Raw genomic sequence first — 15489 nt, forward strand, 5'->3', positions numbered from 1 at the left:
GTAAATCTTATGTTATTTTATATTTTATATTTAAATGCTCATCACAGTTCCGGAGGCCATGAAATGCCCAGATAGCACAACCCCCCCCCCCCATGACCCCATTTTGGAAAGTAGACACCCAGTAGAAGATACATTGGGGTGTCTACTTTCCAAAATGGGGTAATTTGGGGGAGGGGGGGGGGTTTGTGCTATCTAGACATTTCAAGGCCTCTGTAACTGTGATAGGTAGCGAGGAGTGCAATCAAAAGGTAGTGAGGAGTGAAATCAAAAATTTACACCCTTAGAAATCCTAAAGGTGGTGATAGGTTTTTGGGGTCCTGTATGTGGCTAGGCTCCCAAAAAGTCTCCCACACGTGGTATCCCCGTACTCTGGAGAAGCAGTATGGCATGTTTGAGCAATATATCATTTAGTGACAACTTTGTGCAAAAAAAAAAAAAGTTTGTAATTTTCCCACAACTTGTGGCAAAATATAAAATATTCCATGGACTCAACATGCCTCTCAGCAAATAGCTTGGAGATGTCTACTTTCCAAAATGGGGTCATTTGGGGGGTTTTGTGCTATCTTGGCATTTTATGACCTTCGAAACTGTAATAGGTAGTGAGGAGTGAACTAAAATATTTTCACCCTTAGAAATCCTGAAGGCCGTGCTTGGTTTTCGGGGTCCTGTACACATGTAGTATTCCCATACTCAGGAGAAGCAGCAGAATGTATTTTGGGATGTAATTCCACATATAACCATGGCATGTGTGATCAATATATGATTTAGTGACAATATTGTGTAATTTTTTTTTGTCAGTTTTCAATCACAAAAATAAAATGTTCAATGGGCTAAACATGCCTCTCAACAATTTCCTTGGGGTGTCTACTTTCCAAAATGGGGTCATTTGGGGAGGGGGGTGGTTTGTACTGCCCTGCACCTCAAGAAATGAGATAGGCAGTCATAAATTCCAGAAAATGTACCCTAGTTTGTATACACTATAACTTTTGCGCAAACCAATAAGTATACGCTTATTGACTTTTTTTTTACCAAAGACATGTGGCTGAATACATTTTGGCCTACATGTATGATTAAAATTGAGTTTATTGGATTTTTCCCAAAAAAAAATATAACTTTTTTCAAAATATTTTGTTCTTTTTCAGTTATATCGCAAAAAAAAAAAATCGCAGAGGCAATCAAATACCATCAACGAAAGCTCTATTTGTGGAAAAAAAGGACGCAAATTTTGTTTGGGTACAACATTGCATGACCGTCTAATTACCAGTTAAATCAGAGCAGTGTCAAATTGTAAAACGTGCTTTGGTCATTGAGCAGCCTAATCTTCTGGGGCTGAAGTGGTTAAAAATGACGTTTTTCACAAACTTTTTTTTATTGATACATGTCCCTCCAGGGCAGAACCACTGTATGCCCAATTACTTGCATATAAGCCTTCAAAATGGGCACTTTTGATTTTTGGCGTTCGGGTCCCATTGACTTTAATGGGGTTCGCTATTCGGGTCCGAATTTTCACGGTGTTCAAAAGTTCTGGTGCGAACCGAACAGGGGTCCGCTCGGCCCATCCCTAATCCAAACATGAGTTGCACCAACACTACACTGACACAGTACACATAGGCACACATTTCACCCCCGATCGCCCCCCCAGTTAACCCTTTCACTCCCTGTCACAGTGTCACCAATTGCAGTTTTCATATTTTTCTTTGATCACTGTATTGGTGTCATTTGTGACACTAATCATTGTTAGGGTATTTAGCCCCAGATAGGTCTAGGGACCTAATAAAGGTTTAATCCCTTGATCACCACATCAGTGAGTAGTTAGCTAGTTACTGTCACCATTTTTATAGCGTCAGGGTACACACCATATATTACTAAATAAAGGTTTCACCCCTGGTCGTCCGGTGGGTGACATCGGTTTTAGCATCAGTTAGGGTCCACGTCGCCCCAGGCATCATCAGATTAGTGCCAGTAGTGCTAACACCATACACCTCCCTTAGTAGTATAGTGTCTAAACAGATCAATATATTTGATCTGATCAGAATTATATTAGCGCCCCCAGTAGTTTAGGGTTCCAAAAATGCAGCGTTATCGGGATCAGCCCAGCTACCTGCTAGCACCATTGTTTAGCCCCTCCGCCCAACCCAGCCCACCCCAGTGCAGTATCAATCGATCACTGTCACTTACAAAACACATAACTGCAGCATTCACAGAGACAGGCCTGAACTGTTTTTTGGTAGCGTTTGAAGCAATAGCTGACAATCAGGTGCTTTTTTTTCCTGTGAGTTTCACCAGTAAATTTAGAGGCCACAATGTCCAATCGAAGGTAGAGTACTGAGGAGACCTACATGTTTCCGAGCATGAGAGTGAAGAGGAAGTCACCCATCTGTCAGATTCAGGCTCAGAATATGAACCTGTAGAAAGCAGCGGCACCCTGACAGATAGTTCTGACTACTGAGTAGTGGTCCCTGCCAAGGTCAGGCGTACCCGACCCCGTTCTTCTGCTGTTGTTGAGGTGCAAGAACCGCAGGGTTCACGTATGGAGCAGAGAGCCAGCACCAGTGGCCTAGTACATCCTGGTCGTACATTCAGCACTGCAGTTACAATTGGTGACGTGGCGAGTCCCATAAGTGCAGTTCAAGCTAGAGCGGTGGCTAGCAGTAGTGTCCCGCAGCCACCAAGAAGACAAACACAGGCCCGTCAAGCCCATAGTGCCCTTCCCGCTGAATTTGCCAATCCAAATTGGGAGCCCACCACTTCTGCAGAGCCCTTACTTTCCCCATTCACTGGCCAACTCGGAATACAGGTGGAAAAAGTAGATTTTACGTTACTTGATTTTTATTCACTGTTTTTCATGGGAGATCACTATAGATCTATTGTGGACCAAAGCAGTTTGTATGCTGGTCAATTCATCACCGCTAATCCCCAGTTGACCCTTACTAGAGATTGGAAACCTATTACGGTTTCTGAATTTAAGACCTTCCTGGGTCTATCCATCCTCATGGGCATAACTAAAAAAAGTGAGTTGAGGTCATATTGGTCCACTGACCCAATTCATCATATGCCCGTGTTCTCTGCTTGTATGACCAGGACACAATACGAGCAGATCTTGCGATTTATGCATTTTAACGACAATGAACTCAGTTGCCCTTGAGGGTGACCCTGGATTTGATCAGCTCTACAAAATTTGGCCCCTCGTAAACCACTTTAACCAACAGTTTGCAGCCTTGTTTACTGATCAAGTTGTCTACGTTTATGAGTCCCTGATTAAATTTTCTGCTTGTATCTTCCCAGCAAGCATGCCAGATATGGGGTCAAATGTACAGGGGCTGTGACAGGGCAACAGACTATTCATATAGTTTTATGGTTTGCGAGGGAAGAGATAGTCATGTGGAACCGGAGAACTGCCCAGACTACATAGGGAGTGATTTTTAGTCACCTTTTTATTGTAGAATTGTGGAATTGGTGCATGTGGCACCCTGCAATCTAATCGCCAGGGCTTCCCCCAATGGCTTGTAGAGTCCCAACTTAGATCTAATAATTTTCTTGCAATGAAGTGGAGGGATAATCAGAATGTTTTCGTTCTGTCCTCCCTTCATGCAGATACGACAGTTAAAATTCCAACGGTGACTGGTGTTGTGGAGAAACCCCTCTGTGTCCACGAATACAACCTTAACACCTTCACCGACCAGATGTTGGCACCATACTTAATTGCCCGTAAGGACAGACACTGGTACAAAAAACTGTCTGTATATTTATTCCAATTGGCTCTGTTGAACGCTTATGTGCTAAAGAAAGCATCAGGACGAACCGTATCCTTCCTAAAATTCCAGAAAGAGACCATCACAGCCCTTCTGTTTCCAGACGTTGCTGTGGCCCAACTTCCCAGTGCGAATTCAGTGAACTGGCTGCATGAGAGGCATTTTCCGTATGTCCTCCTTGGTACTCCTGCCCAAATACCACCCCAAGATGGTGTTTTGTCTGCAGAAACCGTGGATTTAGGCATGACACCCACTTTTATTGTCCCTCCTGTCCTGACCAACCTGGTCTATGCATCGGTGACTGTTTCAAACACTACCACACACTAGTGGAGTATTAGCCTAGGGTACAGCACTACACAGTCCTAGGGCACACTTACAAACGGTCTTGAAAGATAAGATGGCCATCACATTTTGTGAGACCCTAATCTGGAACGTTTACAGTTACAGTTTACAATTTATATAAAAGTGCAAAAAAACAAAAAAAAAAACACTTAAAAAAACAAACAAAATTAAAAATTAAAAAAGCCAAAATGAGTTGTCATTTTATTTTTCTTCTCTCTCTATTGTTCTCTCTCTTATGTTCGCTCTCTGTTGTCTGCTCTATTGTTCACTCTTTATTGTTCTATATCTATTGTGCTCTCTCTATTGTTACTGTATTTTGGAACTGTAATGTGTTATTTTTACTAGACATATGCAGAGTGAAACATTTCGTTTTGGAATTTCGTTTTCGTCCGAAAAATAAATTTATTTAGTTACTCCCGAAATTCGTTTTTATTTATTTCGCTTTTCGTTAAAAAATTGCATTTGTCCCGAAAATCCACGTGAATTACGGTTGAATCTGTCTTTGAAGGCTTATGGTGTCTGTCGAATGTATAAAGAAGATTCGACAGAGCTAGTATATAGCATACTTCGTGTGAACTTTAGAACCCTATTAAAGTCTTTGGGACTCCAACGTTCAAAATATAAAGTGCTAATTTTAAAGGCTAATATGCAAGTTACTGTCCTAAAAAGTATTTGGGGACCTGGGTCCTGCCCCAGGGGACATGTATCAATGCAAAAAAAAGTTTTAAAAACGTCAATTTTTTCCGGAGCAGTGATTTTAATAATGATTAAAGTGAAACAATAAAAGTGCAATATTCCTTTAAATTTCGTACCTGGGGGGGGGGGGGGGGTGTCTATAGTATGCCTGTGAAGGGGCGCATGTTTCCCCTGCTTAAAACTGTCCCTGCACAAAGTGTAATTTCTGCAGGAAAGTCCTTTAAAATCACTCGCGGCTATAATGAATTGTCGGCTCCCGTAATACAGAGAACTGTCATGGTTATGCAGTGATCTTCTGTTGCTTACCTCCCCTCATGTGTTCAGGCTAAGAGGCCAGCCACTTCCACCTGGTGGTTTTTATAACCTCTCCTCTAAGCAAGGCTCCACCCCAGGTCCTATCAGGGAACCTTATATTAACCTGTGCACTGCAAGCCAACAGTGCTGATCAACCATTGTGTATTCCTTTGTGTGTTTAGCTTCCTGTTACTGTACCTGCCGTTTGCTCTTCTGTTGTTCCGTTACCGACTTTGGCGTGTCTTTGACTATCCCTGTTTGCCTGTGATCCTGACCTTTTGGCATGTCCCTGACTATTTCTGTCTGCTTGTGGCCCCGACCTTGGCTTTGTCCCTCACCATCCCTATCCTCCAGTTGCCTACTATGGGTGTGAGCTGGGGGGCCCTGGGGGTCGCGACCTGGAGCCAGTTGCAGCCAAGTCCATCCTAACCACTCGAGGCTCTGGTGAACACCTGCTGGCTCTTAGACTCCGCGCCCCAGGGAATCTTACGCTCTAACCCCAGTGGGACCTGTCTCCCGTCCGCAGCAGTCAGCCGTAGGGTTCACAACCTTGCGGTGCACTCCTGATCCCTACGGTGTGCATCTGTCACCTCGCCTTAAGGTGACCTGACAGAACACTCATTGAAAGTCATTGCTAAAAATAAATAAATAAAAAAAAAGCGTGGAGTTCCCCCAAATTCAATTACCAGGCCCTTCAGGTCTGGTATGGATATTAAGGGGAACCCCGCGCCAAATAAAAAAAAAATGACGTGGGCGTCCCCCTAAAAATCCATACCTTTATCCGAGCACGCAACCTGGCAGGCCGCAGGAAAAGAGGGGGGGACGAGAGAGCGCCCCCCCCTCGTGAACCATACCAGGCCACATGCCCTCAACATTGCGAGGATGCTTTGGGGTCCCCCCAAAGCACCGGGGGACCCCAAACATGCGCCCCTTCACAGGCATACTATAGACACCCCCCAGGTACAAAATTTTAAAACTTTTTTTGCATTGATGCATGTCCCCTGGACCCAGGACCCAGGTCCCCAGACACTTTTTAGAACAGTGACTTGCATATTAGCCTTTAAAATTAGCACTTTAGAATCTTTTCTCTCTGTCAAATCGTTTCTCTCTATGTCGAATATTTTCTCTCTGTCGAATACTTTCTATATATAATCTTGGACTAATAGAGGTAAGGTTAGGCACATTCGACCACAGGTTCTATAGACACAGATTGTTATTGTCAGAGTCACGTTGAATCTCCTATTCTATATCGAACTGTTATAACAACGAAAACGAAATAAAGCATTTATTTATGTCGGATCTTTTGTTTTATAGGGGATATTTACATTCCCTGAGACAACAATAAAAATGATAAAAAATTAATAAAAATGAAAGAAACTGTTTAAAAATAAAAAAGCAAAAAAAGAAAGAAAAAGAAAAAGCGCGCCTGTTTGGTCAGGTTTCATATGTAAACAGCAATTGCACCATACATGAGAGGTATCACCACGAAGGTCAGATCAAGGGCAGTCATTTTAGCAGTAGATCTCCTCTGTAAATCTAAAGTAGTAACCTGCAAAGGATTTTAAAGGTTTTTAAAAATGTATACAGCATACAGAATGTATTTTGGGGTGTAATTCCACATATACCCATTCCACGTTTGAACAATATATAATTTAGTGACAACTTTGTGTAAAAAAAAATAAAAAGTTTGTAATTTTCCCTCAAATTAAAAATTATTTTTTTAATTTGTCACAGCCATAACGAAACATTGTATAAGCACGTACATGAATCTCTCTAATTTGTTGAAACTCTTACCAAAACAAAGCTTTCATGAATTAAGTGCACAACTTTTTAGATGAGCTGTACCACCAGAAAAGTGTTGCAAATATCTTAAAGAATTCCACCACCCGCACCAAGTATCGTATTATCATGCATTGCGGAAGTATCACAAGTACCACAAGTATCAAGCTTCTCACAGTTTCTAGATGAAGGGGACCCTGTGCTGGCCCAAAAAGGTTGCATACATCGTTGTAATTAAAAAAAGTAGTTATTTTAATGATATCTTGGTGTGGATGACATCTACTTGCATCTGGAGGATAACACCACCCTTTTTTATCTCCCCAACACCTGACATAAACTAGGTTAATTACTAAAAGCAGTGTTGCTCTCCAGGGTAAAAAAAAACAATTTTTTCTTTGTATGTTGGAGAAGGGTGTTAACCTTTGTTAGGTTTTGATTACTATCATGGCCTCATTTCTTGCCCTGTAGTCAAAGACTCTCACAAAGAAAAGGAAGTGAATTGAAAGCTTGTAAACAGTTCATGGACAGCCAAACTGAATTCAGATGGAATAACCACATTTTTTATTCACTTTTATTTCTTAGGTCCTCTATAACTTTAAACTCATCCTTTGACTCTACTCTGTCTTTGAAAAAAATTGGATGGTGTGAACCTTTATGTTACTGTTCCAAATCTTATTTTCTTAGGACTAAAACAGGTATTATATAGCATTAAGGATGCCTTTATCATACTCTATCACTCTCCAGATAATTTGTAGTTGAATTATATCTTCTAAAACATCATAAGACTAAATGACTTAACAGCTTACACAAATAATGATGTGTACAATGCAGTGATAGACATGATACTACAGTTCACCCGTCTTTTCTTGACAGCAAGTAAAAATATACTGCCAGGCCATAATTGGAGAGAGACAATGCTAATTTAAAACATATACGTTTAGTGGAGGCATTTCTTATGCAATTCTCTACTCTATACTCGACATTGGAAATAAATAACATTCATCCAGACAGAAAAAAACGACTTTGGCTATGTGAGTACACACAGGATTGCAAAGCCCTTAATGAAAGATATAATTCATCACCACCAGTCAATGAACATACTGTATTTTCATGCAAAAGCCTTTAAACCATGACATGAATATAATTGTTGCCTGTGTTATTGAAAGTCTTCATCTGCAAATATTCCTTTTTTATTCAGTCTTTAAAGTAATTATAAAGCAAATATATATGATTAAATAAACATTTATATGTGAAATTAGAGATAAATTCTAATATGATTGCATGTTTATTATGATGTTCTGCACTAGTCAACTTGTATAGCTTCAGTTTCACATACAGTAGAGTAGGTACGTGTTAAAGTTGAAGTAAAGATGAATTAATTATACTCACTTTGACAATATCATTATAAAGAACAAAACTACAAGTTACCTTCTAAGAATTGCTAGCCAACAATAGCAGGCTATTGTTGCTGTTGTTATAGTTTGGGGATAAGAGATGGTTGCTAAGCTCCTGCATTTCAGTAATACTATGCATTAGTTAGCACAAAACATATTATGTATTAATTCATGGTGTGACATATTGCACAACAATTTTAAAGCAATCCCATTGCCTTGCCCATTCAGGACAAAGTGACAGCGTCTCTGTAATGCCCAGCTCTGACAACTTTATAGTCACTTGTACAGCTTTCTCTTGCTGCTCTTTTCTCTGTCACAGGTACCACCAAAATAGCCATCAATTGCTGGTGTCAAATCTTAAGCCGCGTACACACGGGCGGACTGTATGGCCTACTTAGTCCGTCATACAATCCGACGGACAGTCCGTCCTACTTTCGAATGAACGGACTTGACCACACACGGATGCACAAACAGTCCGTCGAAAGCTTGCGCGATGACGTGTACAGCACGTACGACGGGACTAGAAATAGGAAGTCCAATACACAGCAATGCAACCTTTCGCTGTGTAAATCCTTTCTGAGCATGCGCCATTCTTAGTCCGTCGAACTAGCCTACTGACGAGCGGATTGTCCGCTGAAACCAAAGTATGACGGACAGTATTTCGAAAAATCCGAAATACTTAGTACGCCAGACTGCACGCTGAAAAAGTCCGCTGAAGCCCACACACGAGCGGACTGTCCGCTGAAATGTGTTTCGACGGACTAAGTAGGCCATACAGTCTGCCCGTGTGTACGCGGCTTTAGAGAGAAATACAACATCACTCCTCTATCATGTTACAGTATTCTTGCCTTAGGGATTGGCCCCTAGTCTTAATCATTGCATTATGGGAGGAACATTCTCCCCCCATATGTTGAAGCATTGTGTATTCTACAGTGGTGGCGTCAAAAGATGGAGAAACAAGGGACCACTGAAGAGGTGAATATAAAGTTGTCTGGAAGATGGCCCCACACAGACTGTCACTTTTCTCTGAATATGCAAGGTACTGGCCTTTTTAATGAGTATACTGAACTTTTCACATCATTTTCTTACCTAGATGAGCTTAGACTAACACAGTCATGCAGGCATACACCTGTACACACGAAAGCTAACTAAACTAAACAAACTGAAGGACTAGATGTCAATATCAATATTCAGGGAAACATCTACTGAGAGTCTGTGGGACTTGGTCCTTCTGCTGCATCTTGTGATACTTACCCAACAGACTGAACTGGCTTGTTTCAACATCCTACTTGCAACCTGGCCAATTCCTCCCACTTCTCAGTGGAAAAAAAAAAATTTACCAGGAAGAATACCAAGTTAGTTGAAGCATGTAGTGAGCTGAACAATCCCCCCCCCCCAGTTCGGTTCGCAGCAGAACATGCAAACAGGTAAAAAATTGCTTCAAACGTGCAAACACCGTTATAGTCTATGGGACACGAACATGAATAATCAAAAGTGCTCATTTTAAAGGCTTTTAAGTTATTGTCATAAAAAGTGTTTGGAGACCTGGGTCCTGCCCCAGGGGACATGTATCAATGCAAAAAAAAGTTTTAAAAACTGCAATTTTTTCAGGAGCAGTAATTTTAATAATGCTTAAAGTGAAACAATAAAACAGAAATATTCCTTTAAATTTTGTACCTGGGGGTGTCTATAGTATGCCTGTAAAGTGGCGCATGTTTCCCGTGTTTAGAACAGTCCAAGAGCAAAATGACATTTCTAGAGGAAAAAAGGTAATTTAAAAGTACTCACGGCTATAATGAATTGTCGGTCCCGGCAAGACACTTAAAAGTCATTGAAAAAAATGGCATGGGATTCCCCCACAGTCCATTACCAGGCCCTTTGGGTCTGGTATGAATATTAAGGGGAACCCCGAATCAGAATTTAAAAAAAATTGCGTGGGGGTCCCCCCAAATTCCATGCCGGGCCCTTCAGGTCTGGTATGGATATTAAGGGGTACCCCACGCCAAAAAAAAAAATGGCATGGGGTTCCCCTCTAAATCCATGCCAGACCCTTAAGGTATGTATGGATTTTCAGGGGAACCCCATGCCAAAATTAAAAAAAAAATGGTGTGGGGGTCCCCCCAAAAATCCATACCAGACCTTTATCCGAGCACACAACCTGGCAGGCCGCAGGAAAAGAGGGGGGATGAGAGAGCAGCCCCCCTCCTGAACTGTACCAGGCCACATGCCCTCAACATGGGGAGGGCGCTTTGGGGTAGCCCCCCAAAGCACTGTGTCCCCATGTTGATGGGGACAAGGGCCTCATCCCCACAACCCTTGCCCGGTGGTTGTGGGGTCTGTGGGCATGGGGCTTATCGGAATCTGGAAGCCCCCTTTAACAATTCTGGCCTCCCACCCTGTGTGAAATGGTAACGGGGTACAAATGGTAAAAATTACATGACACGGCTTGGGACAAGTCCTTTATTAACAAAAAAAAAATGAAAATGTCCCACCTCTTTCTCCAAAAAAAATGTGACCAACCCGTCTCCATGGGAGGCACCTGCCATATGATGCATCTTCGCTTTGACAGTTCTTTTATAACTGAAGGTGGGGCCACACCGTGATGTTCCCGGGTGACCACACCCCCCTCTGATGCACGTGGACTTCCCAATGGCTTCACGGGGCGTCACTCGTTTATGGAACCAGGTGGCCCCCCTCTGACTATGGGGAAGCCATTTGGAAGACCCAATGTGTCAGAGGGGGCGGGGTCACCCGGGAATGTCATAGTGTGGCCATCGGGCTCATCCCCAATAATGAGTAAGTATAGAGGCTGTCAATGATGACTTCTCTTAAAAATACTAGCTCTCTTCACTCTAGCCTTCCTTATCTGCCAGTGTGTTCCAGGTCAGTATTCAAAAAGATGCCCCAGTTGAAGTCCCCTTGAGTCGAAACGCATTGAGCCAGCTCATTTGAGACTCCCACATTGCTTTTTTGTCCTTTTGCTGTCTTTTATCGGACTTTTGATTTTTATTCGCTAAGATCTTGCAAGCTGTTGTGAGAATTTTTACTCCAATAACATTGGTTGATCTGCACCATATGGAGCTTCTCTCCTTCCCTTTTTTTATATTATCCTGCCCTTGTTTTGAATGGGATTGGCTTATATTCCCATTGATGCATTTGGATGATGTATCTGCCATCCTTCCTACACCTTAGTGGCTGTGGATTGTGAGCTGCTCCCCCCCTTCCCCAAGGCACCCCCCATGTTGAGGGCACGCGGCCTGGTACGGCTCAGGAGGGGGGGGGGGCGCTCGCTCGCCCCCCTTTCCTGGCCGGCCGGGTAGCGTGCTCGGACAAGGGTCTGTTGTGAAAACTAAAAAGTCCATATAGTGAATGATAAGGAAAGTTCAGAAATAGTCCACTTGTGTAATGTGTCTTCAATCAATATATCAAGTGACGATGTGATTCCTTCACCATTGAGCAAGTTGAACTCTCACCTCAACAAGTGGACCCCTGATATATCAGATAGGTCAAAAACGCATGTTCCCATCAAGGGTAGATCATAAGGTTACAGCAGACCAAGCGGAAGCATTTCCAGGTAAGGTTCTCCTCCGTATTATCAGATCAATGTGATATCATGTATGAAAAAGAACAAGCAAATCTAGTGCTCTCCGTTGATGCCAATTTATTAAACAAATAAATAAAAGACAAATACCACTCACATTTGTAAGCACTGATCTCCAGTGCTGAGTGCTAAGACAAAAAGTACCATGCATGGATCAGTGTGTCAGCTGGCGGATGACGTCACGACGCAGGTCACGTGGTCCGTACGCGTTGCGTCCCAGAGAGTAAGAAACACCATCCGTTCTTGGCTGATATTCCATGATAACTGGATGTTTTTTTCATTACCGTTCATGGTACCGATAAATTCATCCAAACCAAGCCGGTCACCATCCCATTTTAAATAGGATCAATTATATGTCCGAAATGAATAAACTTGTCAGTGATACTGACACATACCATATTCTGAACAAAGACCCCATGTTGCAGTTTAAGGATGAATTACATTGGTTAATAGAAGAAGGAAAAAATAAAAATATTCTTAATAAAAAGGAGGGATCTTATCTTGATCCATTATTTTGCAGAACCCCGATTATATATAGCCTACCAAAAATCCACAAGGATTGTGTCAACCCGCCTGGCAGGCCTATTGTCAATGGTATTGACTCTATCTCTTCAAGAGTGGGTCAGTACATTGACACCTTCCTACAACCCCTGGTGTTTAAAACCAGAGCATTCCTTAAAGATACTAAACACATCATTCAAATCCTTGAGTCATTGGAGATTACGACCTCTTGTTTTTTTGTGACTGCCGACGTTGGTTCACTGTACACTATTATAGGACACAGTGATGCACGAGCTTCAGTCCAGTGGGCTATGTCTACTTATTCTGATTTATCTGAGTGCCACAAAAAATATATTCTCAAATGCCTAGATTTTTGTTTATCGAGGAATTATTTTTGGTTTAATCATCAGTTCTTTTTACAAGTGAGGGGGGTTGCCATGGGGGCTAAGTTTGCTCCCAGTGTGGCCAATCTATTTATGGCCCACTGGGAGGAGGACGTCGTGTTTCGGAACCGCCCCAAGGAATTAATTTGCTACAATAGATTTATAGATGATCTTATCCTTATATGGGATGGTGACCGGCTTGGTTTGGATGAATTTATCGGTACCATGAACGGTAATGAAAAAAACATCCAGTTATCATGGAATATCAGCCAAGAACGGATGGTGTTTCTTGATCTTGAGATCACCAAAGCGAATGATGGGCTAGTATTAAAAAATCATTTCAAGCCAACTGATCGGAATTCGTACATTCCCCTGGGGAGCTGCCACCATAAGTCTTGGTTATGCAATATCCCCAGGGGACAGTATGTAAGATTAAGACGGAACTGCTCTCGTATGGATGATTTCGTGCATCAAGCCCATACCCTATCCTCTAAATTCCAAGAAAAGGGATATGATCGCTCTGTTCTTGAACATGAAATTTCTTTGGTCCAACAGATGGATAGATCCCTTTTGGTTAGAGATAAGATAAAAGAATCAGGAGTGGAAGGGGTCAATTTCAGAATGGTTCTTGATTATAACGTACAGTATAAGAAATTCGAAAAAGTTGTTGCCAAAAATTGGTTTATATTGAAACAGGATCGAGTGTTGGGCCCTTTGTTACCTGCACGGCCCTCTTTCATATATAAGAAGGCTCCATCAATACGTGACCAAATAGCACCGAGTGTTATCGATCCCCCTGTACAAATTGAAAGTAGACTTTTCTCTTTTTTATCCGGCTTCTATGCGTGCGGTAGATGTACGGCATGCAGACATTCCAGATGCAATGTAAAAAGGAGAAAATCCTTTATAGCTACAAGTAACAATAAGGAATATAAGATCGATAAACTTATTACCTGCTCTACTATAGGGGTGGTATACATGTTACAATGTGAATGTGGTCTCCAATATATTGGCAGAACCTCTAGACCCCTACATGTGAGGTTGGGTGAACACGTAAATAATATCAAAAAGGGTCTTAAGACCCACAATGTGTCTCGCCATTTCAAATTGGTGCATTCTCAGAATCCCAAAGGTTTGAGCTTTTGGGGGATTGAGAAGGTAACCAAACATTGGCGTGGAGGTAACTTCATACGCCAATTAAGCAAACGTGAATCTTATTGGATCCATGAAACAAGGGTTCTAGCCCCGAGGGGTCTAAATGTGGATTTTGATTTAAATTGTTTCATTTCGGACAGATAATTGAATTGTTTTATTGTATAAAAATTTTTTCCTTTTGCACTTGTATTTGTATTTTAAATTAAATTTTATTTTATTTTTATTTTTATTTTCATTTTTATTTTTATTTTTATTATTTTTATTTTTATATTTATTTTTTGCTTCTAGTTATATTTTGGTACTTATTTTTATTATCCATGTGTGGATCAGTGTAGCTTTCTGATGGCGTCAGCGGCATTGCGGGTATATTTATTAGGTTTTTATTTTTGACTTACCAGGAGATTATATTGTACTGCTTTCTTTGGGCAATATCCTCTTTCTTTCTCCACATAGTTTATGTGAGAATAATTAGAGGATTGTGTCTTGTTGCTAATCAGCAGACTATAATTTTGTCTCTCTCTGGTTTGGTTTTAACTTCTCCATAGCATATATACTTTTTGATATTTTTTGATGCTTCCTCTCTCCTTCCTGGGTTTGGAGTGAGCGCAGATTTATGTTCCGGTGTCACGTTTGATACGTGCTGTCTACGGTATCTGTCTTGCGCATAACTCCGCTTTGTATTGGTTCTATATTAGTGTGTTAGTATAAAAGCGGCCGTCCGACGTCATTCCGTCACCGCTGATGAAGTCCCGCCTACTCTCTGGGACGCAACGCGTACGGACCACGTGACCTGCGTCGTGACGTCATCCGCCAGCTGACACACTGATCCATGCATGGTACTTTTTGTCTTAGCACTCAGCACTGGAGATCAGTGCTTACAAATGTGAGTGGTATTTGTCTTTTATTTATTTGTTTAATAAATTGGCATCAACGGAGAGCACTAGATTTGCTTGTTCTTTTTCATACATGATATCAAATTGATCTGATGATACGGAGGAGAACCTTACCTGGAAATGCTTCCGCTTTGTCTGCTGTAACCTTATGATCTACCCTTGATGGGAACATGCGTTTTTGACCTATCTGATATATCAGGGGTCCACTTGTTGAGGTGAGAGTTCAACTTGCTCAATGGTGAAGGAATCACATCGTCACTTGATATATTGATTGAAGACACATTACACAAGTGGACTATTTCTGAACTTTCCTTATCATTCACTATATGGACTTTTTAGTTTTCACTTTATGAAATTTATTGTATTATTTTGTATTTGCGCTGTACTGATATTTTTTGATTTTGAGATGTGGGATTTGGTAATTTGACCTACAGTAGTCTAGCTGCATTTTTTTATATATTTTCTCACTGTATTTGTTGTGTTTTTAGCGCTGGTTGATTTCTCACTCTATATTCTTTTTACACCAATTTACTACAATTTCAGCAGCTAATATGGATGTATTTCAGTATTTGGAAAATAGAGAGGTTAAATTAAGTGATATTTTTTCACGTACCCCTATTTCTGAACAAACCCCAGATGTAGTTTTGGCCTTTAGAAAGCTTGGTCATGTTTTTGAGAAAAAGGTTAAAGCTTGGTGGG

This window comes from Lithobates pipiens, unplaced genomic scaffold, assembly GCF_037356315.1.
Source record: "Lithobates pipiens isolate NorthernLeopardFrog02 unplaced genomic scaffold, aLitPip1_a1.2 Scaffold_22, whole genome shotgun sequence".
Classification (NCBI taxonomy): Eukaryota; Metazoa; Chordata; class Amphibia; order Anura; family Ranidae; genus Lithobates; species Lithobates pipiens.